Source organism: Amblyomma americanum, chromosome 7 (assembly GCF_052857255.1).
Source record: "Amblyomma americanum isolate KBUSLIRL-KWMA chromosome 7, ASM5285725v1, whole genome shotgun sequence".
NCBI classification, from domain to species: Eukaryota; Metazoa; Arthropoda; class Arachnida; order Ixodida; family Ixodidae; genus Amblyomma; species Amblyomma americanum.
This window is the reverse complement of record NC_135503.1, coordinates 133,954,983-133,973,517: the sequence shown is the minus strand read 5'-3', so window position 1 is coordinate 133,973,517 and position 18,535 is coordinate 133,954,983. Positions and strand designations below refer to the sequence as shown.

Sequence of the window (18,535 nt, the reverse complement as noted above, 5' to 3'; positions counted from 1 at the left end):
AGGAATGGAAAATAAAAGAGTATAGGAGGCTTTCACACCTGGCAGAGCTTAAATTACATAACTGGAAGAAAATAAACAGTGTGAAGCATCCGGGCCTGCAGAGCTTACAAGAAATAAAAAAATGATGCTATGGCACATGGCAGAGATGATCTTGAATAAATACAAAAACAGAAACCTGACAGAGAAGCAGACAATGTAAATAAACAAACACATAAAACAGAAATTTTAACAAGCAAACTAAAAATAGTTCAATGAGTCTGCACCTGGCAGAGAAGTAAAAGATGTTCTTGAATAAATATAAACATATGAAGATGTTCTTTCATAAAAATAAAAACAAGCAAATAATGCACATAAATATGAACAATTCAATGTGGTGCAGGTGGCTCAAGCTGCTTTTGTAAGATTAGCGTCAGTAGGTTCACGTTCCGCATGAGCAGCTCTTGCTGACCATTTGACGCCTGCACAGCATCTGTCGCCTCCCATATGGCCTGGATGTAAAAATACTTCCAATTACAAATATATTACTGACAACCAATTTTGAGATCTCGCTTAAGCTTTATGTAAAATTTCAGGTGCTGAGATACTTTGGACAAAGTATGGTTGTAGAAGACTCGTGTCAGTTTTATAAACTCAGCTGTCCCAACCCTCCTCCCACAAGAGGCGTCAAAACAGAAGTAGAGGTGCTCAAAAGAGAGCACTGATATTTATGCTTCAGGTGACGGCTTCGACTCTTCAAAGTGCAGTGTGCGCAGCGAGTACACACCTCCAGCATACTCTGCTGAAAAGCAGCGTCCTGGCGGTTCCGGGCGTCAGTAAGGGAATCCAAACGATGCGATTCATACAGCATCTGGCGCAGCACCTTACTGGCCCCATCGTCTCGCCGTCGCTTCCCAAGAAGGCTAGGCGTGGCACGCGTTGAGGGCTGCAGTGGGGGCTCTGGTGTGTGCTGCTGCAAGGGCTGCGGCGAGGGCACCGGTGTAGCTGTCGGGAAAGAAAATGTGCTCATCACGTGGTGGAATACGCAAAACATTTGGTACAATGTGTTAGAGGACTTGACATAAATATACAGGACAGCAATCTTGGGCAGCATTGTTGTAGCATATTTCATGTGCACATTTGCTAGACTGCTAGGAGATGTCACAGCCTCACTGCAAGAGAAATAAACATTCTGCACTGCGTGGCAAAGCCAGAGAGAGATAGTTTTGTGTGTACTGTAGAATCACTGCAGTATTTTGGCTACTGCTGCAAATGCTGCCAGAGAGTATAGTGCTATTACTTTCAAGCAGCTGCCAGAAAGGGTAGTATGAAGCTTGAATAATGGCAAGCCAACTCACGGTCTGTGGGGCTCCGTGTGTCTTGTCGACAACTTGCTGAGGCTCCCCGTTCATCTCCTCTGCTGTAACAGGGCAAAAGGTGCGGCTGATTGGTACTGGCAAACCATGAAACTAAAAGAGCACTAGCAAAAGAGAAGCAATCAATAATGCTCAACCACTTGTCTATGCATTCCTGCACCTCCTCCGAGACTAAAATACACCACAGATGGAATAAACAGTGCTAGCAAGGCGCAAGGCACAGACATCATGTTTTTAAACGGCCGACCCCTTGTTGTTGAGAATCGACGCAAGCTGGATCCACAGCTCGCGCTTTTGTATGAGTTTGTTAGGTCGGCAGAAGCCCGAGCCAAGAGCGGATGGCTCTCCATAAACTCTATTATGATAAGCTCTTGCTCGCTCGGCATCCTTCCTGTTGGCGCCATTTCGAGACTATAATTCCCGCTTAGAGATCTGCAGCAGCAAACACAGCGGGGAAAACAAACGGAATAGTTTCTGCTCCGCTTTTCGAAAGCACGGAATAACAGGGAAAAACCTTTGCTCTTAGTTCGGGCTAATATGTTTTTACAGGAACATATGCGTGTGCTGCGCTGCAGCAACTTATAGGACAGCCAAGAACGACCGAAAACGAGCAAGGTTGTTAGCGTGCGCCCAACCGCCTTGCTTGGTTCTTGCTCCTTCCCAACTGAATCATTTGTGCCAGACGTTTATGAAGCCAAAACAGTTGATTTTATCCAACAAGCCGTGCTTCGTGGACGCCTTGTATTTGCTAAAGTGAAAGAAACAGAACCCAAATCATATGCTTGGCATGGCATCTTTAAACCAATAACACAGGCTTACCTCAAGTTGTCTTCGTCGATTTTAGGGCCCGACGTTACGTGCAGGTTCCTTTCTGGAGGCCCGTGACCTTCACTGGCTTCGATAATTGTTATCCGCTCACTTTGGACAACCAAATAGAACCTTGATTTCAGACGACGCATAAAAAAGGAGGAACAAGCCGTGGGTGGGATCAGCTGTTTTTTTGAAGGCCGCCCTGTTCAGTGTTTACATCTGCCAGCGCGCCCTCATGGCAACAAAACTTACCCACGAAAGCAGTTATTTGCAAAAGTGAATGTCCTTCTTGTTTTACTTCATGGCAGTGAGAGTGAAATACACTTTTATGAAAGAATAAAACAATGTTTATTTTATTCACTGCGTGTTCTTATAAAAAAGTTAGCATACGGCCCCTTGCCGCGCAAATTGGTCTCTTGTCGTGCAAATAAACTCTTCCGGGGCGGCACCCTACTAGCCATTGGTTGATTCCGCGTTCCGTCACGCGTTGACGTCTCGCCTTGTCGTCATGCTGTCGTCATTTTGACGTAACGCTCTACAACTTTAGAACGAGTTCCGTAATTCGGGCCCAGGAATACGTAACAGTTTAGTTGGTATCCCCTCTCTTTAGTCGCGCCACCAGAGTTAGCGCGAGTGCGCATGCGCGCGTGCGATGGGCGCTGGCGAGCGGCGACGGAGCAGACAGGCAGACCAGGCAGAACGAAACCAGGAGACGGTCGCCTGCGCCGCTGCGCCTCTGAGCGTGCGGCGACTTTCTTAGCACGCAGACTTTTAGACGCGAAACTCACGCGCTTTCTGATGACTGCAAGGTGAGTAGTGTTTTTTCCAACTACTGTGCATTTCAAGGAGTTTACGCTGACCAAGCCGGCCGGCGCAATATGGCGGTTGTGAAAGGCACGCCTGCCTCATGATGCTCGCGTCATGGCAGCAGCCGTGGCTCCGGTCGGTGCGCAGTTAGCGAAGAGCGCGCCCGTGCTATTGCCTAGCGGTTAGTTTCGCAGGGTTTCGTGTTTAGTTTTTCGGGACGAGAAATATTTTATGACCACCAAAAAAACATCTTCTTTCGGGTGAAATTTGTTGACGTGCCAGTAAAATATGTGGTAAACACGAAAAAAATGAGAAAATGTGCCGAAAACAAGCGTTATCGCGTTGTTAGTACGGGCGCGTAATTTTCAAGACTGGCGGTAAAACAAATAACGCATGGAATGCTCAAGAACTAGAAACTTGTGCATTAAAGATTCCGTCGTCTGTTCCACTGAAAACGCGCATTGCACGCACGCAGTGACAGCACGGGAGTGCGCTTTTCTAAACGACCATGGGAAAAAGTTAACTCGCATGAAAACAAGGAACTGGTGCGCCGAGAATTCTCTACCACACTTCTAAAGAAATACAAATTGCACCCGCGCAATTTTTCTCAGTGCTCCAACGCACTGTGAGTGGCCGGTTGGGAGCCGGTGTTACAGCCGTCACGGTGCGAATTATTTGTCGAACAAAACGCACAGTCGGTCATGCAATAGAACTTAGAGCATTTGGGGGGCCCAGAATGATGTTGTTTAACGGAGGAATGCTGGTAAATCATTAGGAGATATCTTGTACTGTTGTGTGTGGGCCATAAATTTTCCGCATGCGAGGTTCGGAAAGCCATGTTTTTCTTGTTCGTAATTTCACGCGTTTCACTGGTTCGCACAGTTTTATGCAAGGTTTATCAGAATGTCACTTTGTAATTTAAATTTTTCAGCTGATGGTGCGTGGTGGTAGCGACAGCCACTGCGGTGAGCCATGTTGCAGCAACAATGGACGCGTAGGAACGACAGAACGAGCTTAGCGAGCTGTAATGGCGACGGCTACTGTATCGGTTTTGGGTTTCTATGCAGCAAATAAATATTCATTTCACAAAGCACCTGGTGTCGTTCTTGGATTGGCACTGTTTGATGAACGCCGTGGCGCACCTGCGTTGATGTCTGGTTAAGAGCGCCTGGGATGTAATTATTCGTCTTTCTGTACCGAAACTAAATAGGTAACAGTAGGAGATCGTCTGAATCAAATGACGCGTCAGGAGCGCGCGGCAGGGCACTGCGCATGCTAACATTCAAACTGCGCGCACCTGAAGCCGAAACCGGAGGTCCCCTTCCCCTGCCGCTTGGTGCGCTACAGTCAACTGGGATGCTGGGGCCTATGAGAGTGTCCGCTCTTTACGACACCCTTTCTATATGTATGCTGCGTGTTCATCGGCATGATAGAAATCATCCAGAGCTCGGGCTTTGCGCTTCAGCTTTGGCATTGTACCTTCAGCCTCGCCCTGACCGTCGGGGGTGGGTTTAACGCGACAGCGTTAAGGAGCTTGTGTCGCAGAAAAGCCGGAGTAGGTGTCGTTGGTGTTGTAACACGATAACCTCCAAAGAGAAAATATTGCCGAGATGAAGGGAATGGCACCCACGTCGTCCAGATTCCAAGGCGAGCACGCCCATAAGGCGCTGCGAAGGCTGTTGGTTCGAACCGAGTAAAAGTAGACCTAGTGAATGCGCTGTGGCGTTTGACTTCGTGAAGTGTCTTTGTGCGTGCAAGAGTAATCATGCGTAGGTGAGTAATTATGAGTACGCGAATTTTGAAATAGGACCCGATAACCATCGCGTTCTGCTCTATAAAGCACTTCAATTGACGACCATAAAATGGATGGATGGATGGATGGATGGATGGATGGATGGATGGATGGATGGATGGATGGATGGATGGATGGATGGATGGATGGATTGATGGATGGATGGATGGATGGATGGATGGATGGATGGATGGATGGATGGATGGATGGATGGACGGACGGACGGACGGACGGACGGACGGACGGACGGACGGGTGGGTGGGTGGGTGGGTGGGTGGGCGGGTGGGTGGGTGGATGGATGGAGGGATGGACGGACGGACGGAAGGACGGACGGGTGGGAGGGTGGGTGGGTGGGTGGGTGGATGGATGGATGGATGGATGGATGGATGGATGGATGGATGGATGGATGGATGGATGGATGGATGGATGGATGGATGGATGGATGGATGGATACGGCTGAACCTTTAAATCGGGCGTTGGCTCAAGCCACCTAGCCATTACTTATGAAATTTTACTCTTCTCTTGATTTTCGCCACCAATCAGATAACCTTCGCTTGTTTACTTCTACCAGCTTAAAATCTACTTTCCCGTCACTGTCCTTAAACCCCAATGCCTTGGATAAATCAGCTGTGGCATTGCAGCGCCACCTATGTTGTAGAGATGAAAGTAAATGCGAATCGCTTGCGCTTAGGTAAAATACATAATGTTAGGACGGTGTTCGCTTTGAGTTTCGGTTTCTGGAGTTCTTCGTTCCAAAGCGACTCAGGCTATGAGGGGCGCCGTAGCTGAGGCCTCGGTAAATTCGGTGACCTGGGATTCTTCTACGTGCACTGACACGGCACAGGGGTTGTGAATTTTAATTTGGAGGACCGGCAGACGAAGCCTATGAAGACGTCAACTGGTCCGAATGAGGAACCCGGTATTAACGCGATGGCTTCGCCCTGCGGACGTCAGCGTGGGTGCGACCCGTCAAGACCACTTTGCGCTTGAGACAGGCAGGCAGCGGCGACCGGACCAGTCTGCGTCAAGTTTTTCGCGGGTGTCAACCATTGCAATGTTATAGAATCTGTACCGCCCGAGCACCTGTGAAGTACGCGTCTGTGCATTGCTGTCAACGAATGCTACGCCAACGGAGACGCCGATCTCCTTGAGGGCCTCTCTTTGCCTTTTCTTTTTCACTCCAAACTTCGTCCGTTTCCTCGCGGTGTCGCTGAGGTCTCCACCGATAAGTGAGAGAGTTACGGCGCCTTACTTTTTATCTAAAATCACAAGCACAACGGAGACGCACAATGGCCAATTCCGGGCGCATCGTCACTGCAGCCCGTTCGTGATCTCCTCGGGGGGCGGAAGAGCTGTTTTCAGATTTTTGCAATGGGCAAGGCGCGCGTCGCGCCCATCGGGCGATAGCGTTCCGTGGACTTCCTCGCGGCGCTTCAACATGCTGTCGCATTCCACTCTTAAAGGGAAAGCTTAAGTGTACTCCAATTTTTTGTCCGTACTCAAGAAGCAGGCTCGCGGCTCGTGCCCATCTCTTCAGAATACTCAATCCTCTGCTTTTTACACTTCTTATCTCGCCCAGTTTGCCTTTATTCACTATGCTTAAAAGCTCTGCTGGTGAGGTCGGGTAGTTCTGCTTTGGGGTTCGATGTCCAGAGTTGCACCGAGTTGTTATATCTTCTGCCTCTGTGAAGTAGTTTTTGTGTTCTGCTTATAGCTGCCTTGGACCCTACTTCTATTGTGCACTTCGTAATTTTGTTGGTGATGGGGCCTTCATGCCGAATACAGTAATCTTTCTTGCTTCAAAAAACACTTTCCCCACAGGGAGGTGATGATGATCAGCAGTGCGTCAGCAGGAGCACGAGCCATAAAATTTCTTACTATTAACTAGAGGAAAAGCTGGCGGCGCTGCACCTGAGCCACCATGGGCGCTCAAAGCATCATGGGGCGATGTGCTACTTAGTGCGGGACAGTCAGTTTTTTTCATGAACAGAGAGTGGCGTTACTGAGATGCCCGTTCTGTCCACGGCGCAAACGACTTTGGCGCAAACGTAGTGCGCAAAAGCCATAGTAGCGAAACCGCAACAGCACACGACGCAAATAAATTCGTTCTGTTTTTTTTAAAATGTCGATAAAATACCTCATAAAGTGTTGAAGAGGCAAACTTTTTTTTCAAAAACATAATTTAAAGAAATGTGCCTGTTAAGCACTAAATGTTGGCTTTAGTTGCCTGCAATACTTGGCCAATAGGAGAGCAAGCCACCACTTATTTTGGGCTAACTTTATATTTACAGGGTATTCTACTCGTTTGTTGCAATTTATAGACAGAATATTGAATGTAAGGCAGTCTTGATTATCGAACAACGTTTTGGTTTTTTTTTATTTTTTGGCCAAAAGTTGTGGTTCTGCAGTCGGTAGCTCTCCGCGCCATGATGCTTAGAGCGCCCATGGTGGTTGAGGTGGTCTCTAGGAAGCTCCATGCAAACTCCCATAGGCGGGCGCCAGCTTTCCCTTTAGTTAATAGTAAGAAACTCTATGACGCGAGCACCCGCGCTCAGCCGTGCGTTGAATCGCCGTGTCCGGAAAAAAGCGGATAATGGTGGGTGAGCCGATGCCTAGCGTATGGACCTTTAAGGCTTCCCGGCGGAGGCAACACACCACTTTGGTTCCAGCTTCCTGTAGACTGCCCATCCGGCTGACCCGACAGGGGGAAATTGGCAGTCGCCTTTTCCTTTCCTCCCCTCCATCTTTTACTTTCCTATCTTCTTTCTCACAACTGTCCTGTCATCTATATTATTGATTTTTCCTTTTTTCAGGCGGCGACGGCTAACCCTGCGTGAGTAACTACCCTGAGTAGATTCCAATTGCGCCATAGTGGTGGTGTACAGCTGGCTTGGGAGGACTTTTCAATTTCCTGCCAATCCCCTTGCTGGGCTCTATTGTGGGCGGCAGGCACCGCAGCCGAACAACACACATACTTTATGGCTCCTCTAGCTTCGAAAAACGACCGCCATTCTAAAAAAATCGGACCAATGTGACGTCTGATTTCCTTACCAAAAAAGAACCCCTTGAAAAATTTCACATCATCCACTGTTAAGCAGAAGACAAGACAGCTTAATGTTATCATCCGTCATCGTAGAAAAATCTCTCACAGAAACTTTGGGCCCTGGCAACAAGGCGACGAAGTTAGCCAGTGGCGACATACACTAAAAATCCGCGATAACAAACAACTACCCAATGTCTTAGACATTGTCTCGTCCGGAGAAACGCCAGTCACTATTACACCTCACCGGTTCCTAAATACTGTGCGTGATGTAATATCTGAAAAGGATCTGATATGCCTGACAGAAGATATATTGGAAGGACTGAGAGAAGGGAATGTGACCAATGTACACAGAATAAATACCCGAAAAGATAACAAAGGAATGCTTCTTTTTGTCCGCCTCGTCCTCACCTTTGCCTCCTGCACAGTGCCCAACTCATAAGAGGTGGGCTGCGCAAAATTATCAGTCCGAATATGCACTCCCAACCCCAACCGCTGTTTCAGGTGCCAACCGTGCTGCTCTAGCCGCCATGACAGTCGTGTGGCTGGCATTTTCTCCGCCAGCTTGCACAGCGTAGGAGTTAAGGAGATAGGTCGCAAGTTGGCGAGGTCCGTCGGAGGCTTTCCTGGTTTCGGGATAGGAATCACGACAGCGGATTTCCAGCTCTCGGGCACTACGCCATCAACCATACTTCGTTTATGGCGTCAAGTAGTAGAGGGAGTGCAGCGCTACCCAGGTTCTTGTACACCTCGTACTGAATATTGTCCGGGCCGGGCGCTGTTTTCCGTTTCGCATCATCTATCGCAGCCAGCAACTCAGGCATAGAGGAAGGACACGCAATTCCATCTACGTCGACATCAGACGGACTTTTATATACATGCGCTGGGATGCCTGCCATATTTAAACTAGCAGCTGAAGAAGGCACAGCATCGTATTCCGGGAAAAACTTTCGCGCTGCTTCTTTGGCGAAATCATCTGGCGACAAGTTAGCCGCGAAGCATACGTTTGCCGCTGTGTCAGTCGTACGGCGACCGCGTTATATTGTACGGAATGTTCGCCAGAGAGAGGCATTCGAGGATTTTGCAGAAAATTGTTCGCACCACGCATGCCACTGCCGCCGAGAGAGGTCGCGTTCATATTTGCGTGCCTTAGGTGTAAGATAGTGCAATCGCATACGTGCCTGCGATGAAGTAGGGTCTCTCGTAGCAGCCAGCTCGGCTTGACGGCGTGCCGCCCACAAGTTAAGAAGGCTGACGTCCGGTGCCGGTCGACCAACATCATTCCAGGTGGTTGTTGTAGCACTGTTGAGCGCTGTTTGTATGCGCTCAACAAGGATTGGCGAAGAATCTGAGGAGAGATTGTCCATACAGAAGCGGAAACTGTCCCAGTTGATCACAGAACAATTGTAGCGTAAAGGTCGGAAATGTGAGGTGTGAAGACCGATGATGATAGGGTGATGTTCACTTCCCCAGCAGTCTGGCTTCATGTGCCAGGAGGGAGTACCCGGTCCCGACCACCACGTCAAGTCTGGAGCATAGGAAGCACTGCGAGTTTGACGCTCTGGCTGTGTTGCTGTCCCAGGATGGTTTAGCAGCACAAATTGGGCATCCGTGAAGGCGTCCCGTACACGGCTGCCACGAGGGCTTGAAGTGGGGTACCCCCCATCCTGGTGAGGGGCATTATAGTCGCCTCCGACTAAAATCGGACACCCGGGATACTGCCGACGGACACTTGTTAACCAGCCAAGATTAATACGGGAGGAAGCACCACCGGCTGGTCTAACGTAAACTGAAATGACCACAACGGTTCCCTTTTTAAGTTTCGCAGGCACTGCCACTACCTCTTGATACGACGTGCACCAGTTTTCGATACCAAGACGTACATGCGAAAAACGTGAGTCCACATACACCGCCGCCTTTCCCGGGGGAGCAGCAGTTTGTACACGACGGTCTATCATTCAAGGAGACATGTAGGCACTAAAGCCTGGTAATCGATGGCAAGGCGTTTGTTTCCTGTAGCGGCAAGGCCCATACCTGGAGCTTGTGAATTTGCAGTCGGGTCTTGAGCTCTCCGACCTTCGTGGAAATGCCTCTGCAGTTCCACAGCAGCACACCAGCACGACTGGAACTTGCCATTTCTAGTTACTAGCCCAAGCGCTGTAGAATCACGGACGTCAGGTTGGACAACTGGTTGACCATAAACCGGAGCAAAGAAGTCGCAAAGTTGTCCAGTGGCATTGCGGTAATCTGGAAAGAGGCGGCAGTAAATTACACTGGTTTGCGGCAGGAAGGCGATGTTGCTGCGCCATTGATAGATGCGGCGGCTGATTCCGCTACTCGTCTACGTCGAGCGAGCAGTTCACGGTGTTGCCGGAGCTTGGTGACCTCCGCTAAAAGACGTGCGATTTGTTCGTCGACTGCGGCCATATCGTCCTGCGGGAGTTCAGGCACACTGCGCTGCTTTGTTGGCTGTTTTCGGTGGCGTTATTTTCGCACAGACTGGTTAGAAGGCTGCTGAGCTAATGGATGATGCGAGGTGTGCTCAGGGAGCTCCGGCCACTCGTCGTCATCTCACTGGAGAGCTGCGAACCAATTGGATGTCTGCAATGAAGTTATACTGTCTTGTATTGGCCAATGCTTAGTCATTCGACGACGAGCCTGTTGTGTTGCTTTTTGTTTTGTCGGGCAGCTTGGAGATGTTATCTCGTGGTCGTCGGATTTGCAAAGTCCGCATCGGTAAGCCACTTTCCCTTCCGATGTACTTTCACCGGCAGCAGTGAAGGGGCGGGATTTGCGCATATGTCCAGCGCGGAAGCAGTTATAGCAATATACCGCACTCGGTTTATATGGCCGAGGCAGTAAAATACAGCCATAATAGTACAGACGGGCTGGTATTGTCAGAGGGCCTTGCAAGGTGACTATGCAAGAGCGCCCATTTCCCATGCGTCGGGCCTGGATGACACGGTGCGTGGTACAGTACAGCTCACGCTGGAGGGCAGTTTGATCCTCACTGATATCGACGTTGTAGACGACGCAGCGCTGCAAGTCGGAGCCTTCAACTAAATACACTTGTACCGGCACTCAGATTTCGCTTGTCAGTGAAATGCTGGTGAGCGTTTGCAGCCGTTCTACGGCAGTCAGAGTCGGAAGCCACACTGCCATGGTGTTGGACTTTGTCCTGGCTGTGAAGCCCCGAAAACCTTTGGTTCCGAGGCACGCATCCAAGATAGCTTGTAAAATCTTGTTCGGTATATCCGTGAGGCTTTTGTTGGCCAGTAATTTAATGGTCATTTTATAAGAAGACAATCCGGGTGTAGGCTCCACCGAGTTCTCGATCGTCAGATAAGTGCGCTTACCTTGGGAGCCATCACTTGCCGTAGGTGGAATCGGTTGGCTGTCGTTTAAGGGACGCTTGTGAGTTGCACGGGGGCACTTTTTCACGGGTAGAGGTGCCGATAAGTCCATTGGAATGCCCTGTTCATAATGCCGTGCGGTTTGAGGCCATCCGGTGGTGCAGAGTTGATGGCCATGTGCCCTGGTGGCAGATCACTAACGAGCAGTCCGGCATGATCGCGACAATGCTGACTTAGCTGACGCACATGACTACGGCCCGCAGGGAGCGACATTTTGGGTATAATACGCTGGGCACAGCGCGAGCCTCCGAAACGTACAAATTTATATGCCAGCCTTGGAGGCATGAAAAGAACAGCCATAAACTAAAACGTTTGTTGGTCATTATGTCGGTTATTGAATCACATTACTAAAGCGCTTACATAGCTATCCCGCGAAGCCCTGCGTTTCTTTCAGTAGTATTTTAACTCCATGGTTTCAGTTGGTTGAACTGCTCAGGACTCGGCGAAACATCGAGGGACAAAACAGCATTTGAGGATGACTAATCAGTCACAATTATATCATAAAAGCACTCACAAATTGTTGAGAAACTAATCGAGCACACACATAAAGCTCTTTTTTTATATAAGGAGTGATTGTTAGGTCATGTGAAAAAACGGATGCGAAAGGACCCGTAGTTTCGGTTAGAGTCCCGTCAAGCCAAATCAACCTCCTTCTCTGGCTTATGCTGGGCACCATACTTCCGCTACTTACGCTTATGATCTTTCCCATGGATTGAAAAACGTGACTTTTCCTCCAGCGCAACGGCTCTAGTTCATTTTACCAGCGCGAACCGCTGCAGCCGTTGTCTTGGGCGATTCCATGAGTGTCAGTGCATCATCATGATTCGTGCGCATGCAGTGCAGAGAAATACGTTTACCTTTGTGTTCACCACGAAACCTCGAGCACGTTTGGGTTGCTCGGCGTGCATCATGAATCCTTCGCACAGCGGTGGTAGAGGCGTTGTTGTTGAGGCAGCGGTGACGGTACTGCTAACCGTTGTGTGTTCAATCACGATGGTAAAATTAGAAATGGCTTCACAGACACGAAAAAATACAGGAAGGAAGCGGTACCGGCCTACTGTCTCTCTTGCTTTGCAGCGGACGGCGTGGTTTTCGGCGAGCTGGCTTTTTGAACCATCATTCGGTCACAGCGTCACAGCTGCTGATTGCAGCTGCCGGATTTGATAAGCAGATGAGCCGGCACAACGTGAGCACCGATGCAGCGCTGCATGTTAATTGGAAAAAATTATCGCTGTGGCATATGGTAGTATGTGCATTCAGGATACCTGATTATGATTTATGAGATAACCTCATTATTTCATGTCCCTACTCGGTGGTTTCGCTAACTATGGCGTTAGCCTGCTGAGCCCAAGGATGTTGGATCGAGGCCCGGCCGTGGTGGCCGCATCTCGATGGAGAGCAAATGCAAAAACGCTCATGGGCTGTGCGTTGTATGCGCACATTGTACCCATTTAGCCAAGATTAATACGGAGTCGTTCGCTATGGCGTCTCTTATAGCCCATGCGCAGCTTTGAGTCACAATACCTGCCTTTCAGATTTAAATAAACTATATACATGGATGTGTGCGAATGTTCCCAACTGGTTTACGGAACGATTCCCAGTTGATTAAAGCTGTAACCAAATGCAAGCCAGTTTGAGCAGTTAAGATTTTTCCCCTGGAAATCGACTAGTGACATTTTAAATGCGAACTGTGCTTTGTTTAATTCTCGAAATTTATTGTATGGCAAATAAGGTTTCATATACATACGTCAACGTAGGGCCTTTGTACAGATGTGGTCCAAGGAGAGGGCTGAGTCGGGCTGGTTGGTTCATGTTGAACGGTACGACGAAACAGCGCTGACGGACGGGACAGAAGGGGAGACACATTCCCTGGTGTCTGTCTGCTCTTCCGTCCCATCCGTCAGCTCAGTTTCGTCGTAACGTTCAGCTGTGGTTCATAGTCATCTGGTTATATATGGTTTACTTCTAAGCCTTGAATTGAAAGTTTAACATCTCCAAAGACCAAATAAATGGTGAGGGCGAGGGTATTCTTCACATCGCTCACATTGCTTAAATTCTCCCACCACACGGCTCAAACACGAACCATTTCATGTAGACAGTCAAGAGTTTTTAAACGGGATATCGGAGCTCAATATTTCCAGTTGCGGATAAACAAACCTTATGTTAATTGCACGCACTGCAAAACAATGTTGCTGAAATATGAATTGTATTTTGACAAAGAACATATTTGGCTGAAAATGAGACGGAGCCATGGCAATAAAGAAAACAAGCATCATGGGTTCTCTGTTCCATACTAGTCCACCACTGTGGTTAATGATGACCTGCAGCGCTGTCAGTGCTTGCATTTAACCTGTATCTCTAACGAACTTTCTATTTCAAAAAGAGCAAGACTAAGAAGGCATACTTAACTATAATAATAATTTATGCGGAGATAGAGCGGTACATAACCGAATAAGCCCCCAAAAAGGCTGGAACTGTCCACGGAGGTTGACAAACGGCGCCGGCCTTCCGTGATCCCGGTACAAGCTTCCGCCAAGCTCCCTAAATGTCTACTCCCCAGGCCCTCCCCAAGCGCTTCTTTATATATAGCCAATGTAATAGACCACTTTTCCAGTAACGTCCTGCGCATGCGCAAAGCCTCCTCGTCCGCCAATTGTGACGACTGAATTTTTGAGCACAAGAGGAGTTCACTGAACGTGCTTTACAATGACGTCTCCTCGATGCGACAAACTACTGCACAATAATGGACCATCTGGAAAAATCTAAGTCAGCTTTCCGCAAGGCATGCTTTCCAAGCAAAAGTTCTCGTTCCGAGACGACACTCTCGCATTCTTTGTGCAGTCGGGTTCCCCCTTCTGAGTAACGTCTGGAATATCGCCATTTGACTTCAAGATGGCCCCGATAGAGGGGGAACCGCTGTCAACCTCCTGTAGTAACGCAGTAGAGGTTAGACAGGAAAGGCAAGGAAACGGGCTTTGCTTCCGTGACAGCAGGAGTGGGCTCATACTAAACTTTCTTAGAATATTGTGCTGAACAAATTGGACTAACCCCGCTCCGTCGCGCCAACTTCCTCATTTCACCCCTCGGTACCCCTAGCCCGAACAATGAACAGCCCACCAGCCACTTCGCGACCACAAAGATCGGTCTCCCCCCTTTTCGTGCGCCACGCTGAGCGATGACACATCCGACTCACAAAGACGACGGTGATAGGGACTCCCGGAATACTTCCCTTCGCAACCAAAATGAGGGCTAGCACTCTAATTCATGCCTGTTCCAGAGACTTGGGGGTGTCTTCAACGTGTAGTTTCCTACTGGGACGTCATGGGAACGCGGAGGTCGTAAGTTAGGTTACAAAAAAAATGTAAACAAGGCAGGAATTCAGGTGGGGAGGGGCTGAGCCCCCTCATGCGAATACTTGAGGGGCTCTGGCCCCCCTTCCCACCCCCCCCCCCTGTTCCGGCGTCCCTGAACCCTATTCTCATTGGTCTCGGTGACTGTCGGCTTCCATCATATAACGCAACTGAAAGGTGTTCAAGTAAATCTCTGTGAAGGCGTACTGCAACACAGAGTTTGTTCTCGTGTGCGATGTGAAATCATTTTATCTATCTCAAGCGGTTAAACATCGAGCACACGAATCCGATCGGGTTATCGAAAAATTCCCGACGAAGAGGATGTTTCTAGCTACGTGGGTCTGTCGAAGGCGCGCCACTCCTCCACCCGCCAGACGCAATATATGCTTATACCTCGGCCTGTAGAAATGCTGAGTTCCGCTCACGCTTGCGCCGCTTGGCCTCGATTTCTCTCTTTCGAACCGCGGCGTTTGGATATCTCGGTCTCTCGGTGGCGCTTTCTCTTCTACGAAACATGGGTTCTTGGCCTTTGCGTTTACTGGCCTCGGAGGAAGCTACCACTCGATGCTGCTTCACTCTCCGTTAGTCCGTTTCTAACGCTTTACCTCCGCATCGACCTCGTTGTTGCGCTGAACGGTGGGATTCACAACAAGCCACGGTTGCTCCCTACTATACTCCTGGCGATCAACCCACCGAGAATGACTGCCTCCTTCGTTGGTGAGCGAAGGGGCAGAACCCATAAATGGTCTTCTCCTTGCTGGTGCCGGTTCAAAATAACATCGTTCAACGGACGCAAGTGCAACCGCTTAAAAGACATGGCGAGAACTATCCGCATACTAGCTGCGACCACTTCAAACAGTGACTGAGAACTAAAGGAGCCCGCGTAATCCCTCCCTCTCTACACCACCATCTCTACCCCTCGCCGATTTGCGGGCGCACCTCACTTTTCCCCACCATTCCCATCAACTGAAGGACCGACAGCACCGCGTCCTGTCCCCGTGACTCCTCCCGCCAATTCTTATTGGCAACTATTGCGCTTTCCTCTATTCCAACCCTCCTGTGAAGATTCCAATTTAACTGCGCCATCAGAAACGAACCGTGCGCTCAATATTTGCGATTATAGCGAAGGTTATACTACCACAAATAAAGCGCCACATCTGCGACGGCCGAATGCATGGCATATGGCATGATGTGAAGGTCCTGAGCTGCGCCTTTTATTTTTCTTGATGGCAAGTTAAGAGGCACTAAACACAGTTTTCACTTCGGTTGCTTTCTGCTTTTAGTCATGTCAGCCCCTGTGCGTTTTGCGAAGACACTCGCCATTGGAAGTGGTCTGTTTAGTATTCGAAGCTGTTTTGTTTCTTTCTGGCAAACTATATTGCCCTGAATTGTTGAGTGTCTGTCTTCTCATGCTGTTGCATCAAGGACGCCGGCATGCGCCCTAATTCGTTTGCGATTCCAGGAGCGACCGGATTCTTCTCGACTATTGTACTCGTGCAGAGCAGTCACTATAGTGTTTAAGATTGTTATCGGTGCTTTCCGCTATTTACCGCGGCAGTTCACCATCATCTTTATGCCGTTTTCCAATGGACGGCTCGGAGCAGCTCTTCTAATACCTGACCAAAGAAGATGCCCGTCGCAGTCTATTAAAAACTCAGGATCTGAATCCTAATCGCGATTTGAAGCCCGCTCTGCGTTGGATACTCGTTACTGCTGAGGTTGTGGGAAATTAGTTGCTTCATCAACGGGCCCGTGAAATCAGTATCCGGGCGCCTTCGATTCCCTGGCCAAATTCAACGTTAATGGCACACGCCGCAACATAAAAAGAGCACATAGCTGAACACTATCAGAGCACAAGGGAAAATCGAACGGCATTGCAGTAGTGTTGAAATCTGGGTCACGCCCTTCGCAAAATTCTAACACTTGCCTCACTGTGCTGATGCTCTACAACTTTGAATGGCATGACACAGCTCACTGTCACAACAGTCCAGAGAGCAAGGCAGACGCAGAGCACATTCTCTGCACATGTAAAACAGTCATTACCTCTCCTTATTTTTCTTGCCATCCCCCTACTTCCTGCAGTTCTTGGCTTCATTCGGGTTCGGCAGACTATCAGCGGGCCTTGGCGGAGCAAGCGCTCTTCTTCACTGGGAATTAGTGCTGGCTTCAAACTAAGTTTTTTACCGTTTCTTCCTCGGTCTCACGGAACAAGAAAACTTGGTCCAGATCACTGACTGGAATACGTCATTAATTTTTACGGACTGAAATTACGGCGTACTCAATGCTACTGCCGTTGCCGAGTCGTAAAAGTGCACATGGACACAAGTCAGCATTGAATCATAGACTTTGTCTCCTGCCTGCATCGGCATTGTCATCCACGCTATGTGACCATGTTGTGGCGGACCTAGACTGTCAACCAGCAGTTCCTCCGAACATGGAGCCTACCGTACAGTGCTCGGCGCTAGTCTTCCAATAGCGTCAGGAACCGCCTACTTCCCATGGCTTACCCCTGTAAGACGTGGAAGAATTGCTGAATCCATTTTATCGCTTGGCAATTTTCAAAAGGCAGAAGGACCAGTTGAATGTTCGGTACGACACATTTGGTTTTGATGGCGCAGCGCGAACCTGGTGCTATAACATTGACAGTTCCTTTCAGACCTGAGAAGATTTTATGGAATAACTGTTCAAAACATTCAGTAACGTTTAATGCAAAGAAAAAACCGAATTGATGCTTCAGATCAGTATTCCCCACCCGAATGAAGACGCAATTGTTTGCATCTAACAGATTAAATGCGTTGTCCGGCAGCCAATCTTGAATTAATTGAACAAAAAAAGAAAAAGAGGTCCCCTTTCTGATTCGTGGCTTTAAAAACCAGCTTATCGCCGGCTTGGTAAGCCATTCTTCAAAAATGGTTTCGAATTCACGGCAGAAGCGGCTATCACCGAAAAGACATTTGATGGCCGAACCCCGCAATCCATCCACCCGGCACAAATACATAATTCACAGGGATGCGATTCCGGTGAGCTAAAGGCAATTTGAGAAACATTATACGTAAAATCTTCCGTATGGATTTCCCCGGTCTTCTGCCAACACCAGTGCAGCCTAATGTCGAAACGGTGATGTCGGTCGCAGAGAGGTCAAGCAAGAATTAGTCATCCTGGAAGCCAACACATCAAACGAAGAGCACCAGGCTGTCTGTGCCGCCACAGAGCGCAGCTTGAGACGCCTTAGACCCAACTTCGGGAGCCCTACCACCATCACCCTAACTACATAGCGCCCGCCAGCCCACGGTACACCAAGCAAGTCGAATGAAAACGGGGGTGTGGAGATCACTTGACTTGCCTCGACTACTCTGCTTCCGCTGTACTGAACTCGGCCACGTCGTGCGCCACTGTTCATACTAAACGACGCACCTTACACGTACTCCTACGAAGCGTCGCGACCGTAAGCCGGCAAACCACTACTCCAAGAGTAGCTATGCGTTCCGCCGAGTGAACGCTGAGCCAAAAATGGCGGTCCTCGCCGGAGTTTTCTGCACTGTTTTCACAGCCATGCCGCGGCTATGAAGCGGGTTCTCTGCGTAGCTCGCTCAGGTGCTGTTGCGAAATTAAATAAATAAACCTTTGGAGGTGAGACTGCTTGTTGGCGAACGATGAAGACCATCTGGAGAGTGAAGCTATGGCTTTGAAATTGCTCTTTGTATGTGTTTTATGGCTGGTTTTGATTGTGCGCGCTTCGTCAATATCCTGAAGAAGGAATGAGTTGAAGACTCAGTATTCAGTATTGTAATGTGAACTTTCTGTCGACCCAGGATATAGCACATGCGTGAAAATGAGAAGGACATGCCGACTACGTTGTTAGTATGTCATGGCAGTTTTTCTTCACAATTACGCGTTAAGTGTGTATCTTTGCTTGCTAGGCAAATATCGCGGAATGCGCTACAGGTATTTAAGATATCACGCGCGATTTC

At 48.9% G+C, this 18,535-nt stretch overlaps 1 long non-coding RNA gene across 1 annotated transcript; it reads right to left on the bottom strand.

Moving 5' to 3' along the window:
• Nucleotides 1-492: 492 nt before the first annotated feature.
• Nucleotides 493-2,297, bottom strand: LOC144097468 (uncharacterized). The gene is made up of 3 exons (XR_013307026.1): nt 2,172-2,297; nt 1,335-1,396; nt 493-981 (listed from the first exon to the last, which is right to left on the bottom strand). It is a non-coding gene; the product is annotated as an uncharacterized LOC144097468 (long non-coding RNA).
• Nucleotides 2,298-18,535: the final 16,238 nt, after the last annotated feature.